This window comes from Ictalurus furcatus, chromosome 7 (assembly GCF_023375685.1).
Source record: "Ictalurus furcatus strain D&B chromosome 7, Billie_1.0, whole genome shotgun sequence".
NCBI classification, from domain to species: Eukaryota; Metazoa; Chordata; class Actinopteri; order Siluriformes; family Ictaluridae; genus Ictalurus; species Ictalurus furcatus.
Window position 1 is genome coordinate 4,393,549 of NC_071261.1, and position 6,000 is coordinate 4,399,548.

Genomic DNA, 6,000 nt, shown 5'->3' on the forward strand with positions numbered 1-6,000 from the left:
CGAGCATGGACAGAAGTGGTTTGCAAATGGCAGTTAAGGCAGCAAAAGATCAGGACAATGGGGAAATACTGAAAACTGTTCCAGAACAGCTATGGACAAAACATCTGACCGACGTAGGGCTTGTTAAATCCACCGACCTAGCTCGGAATAAGGTAAAAGAGAATGCATGGTTGCCCTAGCAGAAACGGTATCCGTTGTCAGCGCAAGCTACAGAAAGGCATACGGCCCACAATACATGGATTGGTAGAGGCCAGAGTGCTAATCTCTACGCGAAGTCAGTGCAATACCCCCATTTTTCCAGTTAGAAAACCTGACTCAGAGAAGTGGAGGCTAGTACGTGATTTGCGTGCTATTAACCAAATCGTGATACCTGAAACACCAGTAGTGCCAGACCCACACACCCTATTGTCGAACATTCCAGAAGGGACCAAATGGTATACTGTCATAGACATGCACAGCATTTTTAGCGTGCCACTGCACCCAGACTCACAGCATTTATTTGCTTTCACATATGAAAGGCAGCAGTACACATACACTAGACTTCCGCAGGGTTACTGTGAAAGCCCATCCATATTTAATCAGGTACTGGCTCAAGACCTCTCAGCCCTGGAGTGCCGTAGCACCATCTTGCAGTATGTCGACGACCTTTTGATTTGTAGTGCATCCAAAGAACAATGCCAGCACGACTCACTAAAGGTCCTAAGAATGTTGGCCGAAAATGGCCACAAATGGCCGAAAATGGCCAGTAAAGAAAAGTTGCAATTTTGCAGACAAAAAGTGGAATACCTAGGTCGTGTGTTAGAGGGAGAAAGCCGTACTATAGCGCCAAAGCATGTAGAGGCCATACGCAAGGCCCCACAGCCAACCACCGTACGGCAGATGTTGGAGTTTCTAGGAATGGCGGGGTTCAGTCGCCCATGGATATGTGAGTTCGCGCTAAGGGTTCAACCATTACGGGACATGATTAAGGCAGCAGACCAATCACAGCCAAATGCCCCCCTTGTTTGGACTCCTGAAGCTCTAGCCGCAATCGCAGATATCAAAATGGCCTTAATGACCGCTCCTGCATTGGCTAACCCAGACTATAGCAAACAGTTTCACCTCTATGTATCCGAAAGAAAGAGGTATGCGTCGGCCGTCTTAACTCAACAGCAACAAGGCATGGGGAAACAGGCCATCGCCTATTACAGCACGGCTCTCAATAACGTAGAAAAGGAGATGCCACCCTGTTATCGTTCTTTGGCAGCGGCCGCATTTGCATATCAGAAAGCGTCCTCAATCACCATGGGGCACCCAGTTACATTATATACGACCCATGCACTGCATGCGCTCCTAACGAGTCAGACCTTTGTGATAACAAACTCCCGTCGAACGGGGTATGACTCCATTCTGTCAGCCCCGGAGCTCACTATAGAACGGTGCACCACGGTGAATCCGGCCGATAAACTGGTAACCCCGATAGATGGTGTACCCCATGAGTGCGTAGCGGAATCAGAGAAATTTTTGAAAGCGCGTTCGGATTTGGAGAACTGCCCTATTGATAATGCTAAGCATACGTATTTTGTGGACGGTTCCTCTTATCGTACCGATACGGGCAATAAGGCTGGGTTGGCAGTAGTAGAAGCACGACGAAACCCGGCGACGTTTGAGGTGGTGATGAGTGTTCCCCTTCCCCAACCCTGCTCGGCCCAGCTAGCTGAACTACGGGCGTTGACAGCTGCATGTAAGTTGGGCTGTAATGATAGTTGCACTGTGTATACGGACTCGGCCTATGCTCATGGAGTCTGCCATGTGTTTGGACCAATCTGGGCTCAAAGGGGATTCCAGCGGGCAGATGGGTCCGCCGTGACCCACGGGGAAGCCATTTCAGATTTACTATATGCTATGACATTGCCCACAAAATTAGCTGTAGTGAAATGCAGGGCACATAAGACTGATGATTCCTTTATCACTAAAGGGAACGCACTGGCGGATGAGGCAGCAAAGAAAGCTGCCATAGTGCCTGCGCAGATGATGGCCCTAACTCAGCCCGGGGAGAGTCAGCTGTGGTATCCACAGGAAGACAATGTGGCCCACTTAGTGGAGCTGCAAAACACCGCAGGGGTGGCTGAAATATCGGCGTGGATAAAACGGGGGGCGAAAAAAGAGGTGGGTACTGGATTGTGGCGCAGCATAGAAGGGTTGTGTATAGCCCCAGCCTGTTACCTCCCGCTCTTGATCAAAGAAGCCCATTGCTTGGATCACGCCCATAGGACCGAAACTATCCGAAAAATCCGTCAGGAATGGTGGTCCCCATTTCTGGCCAGTATGGTGGACTATGCGTTGAAAAGATGTGATGTGTGCATCAAGAACAATGTGCGAAAGAACTTTACTGCCCCTTTAGGACATATTCCCCCACCGACGGGACCTTTCCGGCATATAATGATGGATTATGTAGACATGGGAGCAGACAACCGGAAAGAAGGGAAGCGCTACATTCTAGTAATAGTAGACCGCTTCAGCAGGTGGGTGGAGGCAACTGTGACTTCCAAGGAGGACGCGATGGCCACAGCTAAATTTTTATGTCGCGAGGTCATTCCCCGGTTCGGTATTCCAGATTTTCTGAGTTCGGACAACGGCACCCACTTTGTGAATAACGTCATCGACAATGTTGCATCTGCCTTGGGGGTAGATCATAAGCTAGGTTGTGTATATCATCCTCAATCCCAGGGCATGGTGGAACGGGTGAACGGTACCCTACTAAGTAAACTGGCAAAAATATGCGAGAGCTCTCGCCTAAACTGGGTCCAAGCCTTACCACTGGCATTGATGAAGATGCGTTCACAGACCAATCGTATGACGCACTTGACTCCTCATGAAATGCTTACTGGGCGCCCAATGCCCATGGCGTTCACCCGAGGTCCATACACAGGGCCATCTTTGGCACAATTATGTGCGAACCCTCACCCAAATCCACAGACATTTGTATTCACAGGTTCGTGAGGCAGTCCATGGAGAGAACGAGGTACGGGAGGACGTGCGTCTAGTGGCACCCGGGGACCAGGTATACATTCGTATCTTCAAGAGGAAGAGCCCCCTCGCGGGACGCCGGGAAGGACCCTTCACCGTGGTCACTGCAACCCCCACGGCTGTGAAAGTTCAGGGGAGGAATTACTGGTATCACTTGAACCACTGCAGCTGCGCCGAACCAGGTAAGGGACCGCTACTGCAAGACACTACCGACGAATAACCGTCAACCTCAGGCCTAGTCAAGGCAGCCCACTGAGGCAGTGGTGTTCATCGATAGTGACAGTGATTCAGATGCATAACTGAGCCCTGCCTACGGCACTCGAGCCCAGACTAAGCGGCGGGCTGTGGAAAAACTAGATAAACTGTCTCAGTCTGATGCCAGTAGCCCAAACGGCCCTCTGCTTCTCTCCACTCCTTACTATGATATGGAACTTGTTCTCTCGCCCTGAGTAGAAGTGACGGGTGTCGTAGCTACCAGCCCGCAGGAATTTGTAACCCCATCGGAGGAGGATTTTCTGTCTACGCTTGCCACTCTCTGTCAGGACCTTGACGACCCCGCTTTGCCTCTGAGCCTAATTGACTTGGATACGCTGCAGTCCCTTGAAGCACAGTTGAGCTTACCTGGGCTTACTCCTGAGCTTCAGTCTCCGCATGAATCCTTGCACACTCCCCTACCACCGGTTCCGGAGGGGACCGGTGGCACGAGCTCCGCAGAATAGTAGCACATATGGGGGTAGGGTGATTTTTGCAGCAGGGCTAATAGCATTCTTTTTCTTTTTCTATGACCCGATGTTCAGAAGGACTATTCATACCTTCAATAATGCCCTGGATTCCTATAACACCTTTCGCCCACGATTGGTTGCTACTTCCCGAACAGCCCCCTATCCCCGTATTAGGCATGTTCGATCCTGGACTGCCCTTGGCTTAAATGTGGGTTCACGTAGCTCGATGTGCGCGTTAGCTCTCCTTAGACTCGCCCATGAAGAGTCCCTGATTGGCAGAAGTCCCCATTTGGCCTCATTCACTTTCTCCCGAGCTTGATCAGCGGAGATTCGCGTGGGACATCTTAGAATTACTGTTATGGCACGGACGAGTAGGTGCTCCTTTGAGCTGCCCACTGTTGGCCCCCTGTGGCTACCGTTCCTTTGCTCGACTACGGCGTGTTCTTACCATGATAGTACAGGTTCACCTTTCGCATCCCGGGCTCTCCACCCCCTCCTCATTGCCCCGATGTCAACTCCTATCGCACATAAATTAATGAAATTACAACGCTATTCAATCTCCACCGATAACACCTCGCTTACGGAGGAGCAGAGTAACATGTATCTGGCATGGATGGTCCATACTGCTCGATCTGTGACGGATCGCTCGTGTCTCGTATGTCATGATCGTAGCCTCACCCCCCATTTTATGCTGCCTATGGGGAACCTCACGGAATGCCTCACCACCCCCTATTCTGTTGATTTTTTGTGTCCTACTGTGTGCCTTCTTGGGGCCCTTTCTGCTGACTTTGGCCCATCGTGGATGTACAATGCAAGCTCCTCATGCCTGTTTCACCCTGTTTCCACTCATGTGTCGACTTTTGTCCGCGTCCAACCATCTCTGCCCTTGTTCTTTCCCATTTGCCTCTGCTCCTCTGTTGGCGTGTATCCTGTGGGAAACGTGTCTGCCCGATGTAATGTCTCCCTGTTCGCTAATGATTTGCAAATTGAGACCCTCTCTGTCTGTGATTCATCCCCATGCACCCCCAGTGTGACAATTCCCCTACCTGATCTTAGTGTTGGTACTGTTCCCCTTGCGGATGTTTTCTGGTTTTGTGGGGGCCAACGTGTACGCCAGACTTTGCCTGCGGAATGGCAGGGGTGCTGCGCCCCGGTTAGGTTGGACGGTAAGACCCGTGTTTTGTTGGTGGCTGACCAACCGTGATCCAGCCGGTCCCGTTCACGCCGCGACGTGGCCCTGTGGACTCAGTATGTCCGTGACGCTGGTGCAGTGAGCTATTCTGACTGGGCCACTGATGAGACCATCCATCTTGACTTTGGGGGCACCCCCGTTGGCGTTCCTGCTCGCTACAGAGCCATGGAGGCTGTTGGCAGTGGTGTAACATCTATTTTGCTCCCGGCCGTGCAGATCACTCGCAACGTGGCGTGGATTAATTACATTTGGTACAACGAGCAACGCTTCATTAACTACTCGGTGAGTGCTTTCGGACTGGTCCGTGATCAGCTCCATGCCACCTCCCTTATGGCTGCTCAGAACCGTTTTGTCCTGGACTAGATGCATGCCCCTGAAGAGGGTGTCTATGCAATGATTGGTCCCGAGTGCTGTGCTGCGATCCCTTTGCACACTGGTTCTGAGGGTGCTCTCTCCAAGGTCCTGGGTCAACTACAGGCCCTCCAAGCGGAGCAAGCAGCTAACTCTAGCTTTGGGTCTAGTCTCCGCCTCCCGCCGTGGCTCTCCTGGTTTCTTTCTGGAGATTGGACTGCTGCCCTGACCCGCTTGGGAGTGCCCCTGCTTGCCCTCCTTCTCCTTGTGGGTCTGGTGGCCTGCTGTGTGATCCCCTGCGCACGACGGATGGTGATGTCCTCTGCCTCCTTTTCTGGCCAGTACATTGTTAAGGGTGAGGTGTTACCGCCTCAACGGGGGGTGGTGATCGAGACCATGCGAAGGGAGACAATGAGCAGAGACAGCAGCAACACCAGCGAGACTTGGGGGGTCTACGAGGACATGAGACGGGACATGAGCCAGGACTGATGAGGACAGCGCAAGGGAGCGCAAGGACCCGTTTGTACAAGGTAGTGGCCAACTGGGCCTATCCGAGAAAAACGGGACCTATTGGTGTTTTGTATGTGTTCATCTGTGTTGCAGATCTACTGAACCCTGAGGGGTGAGAAGAAGATGTGATGATCCATACCCTGGGTGTAAGTGCTAGCCTAACCTCTCCCCAAAGGGTGGTTCTCTACAGTACGTAAAGTGCTTGAGCCGAAGACA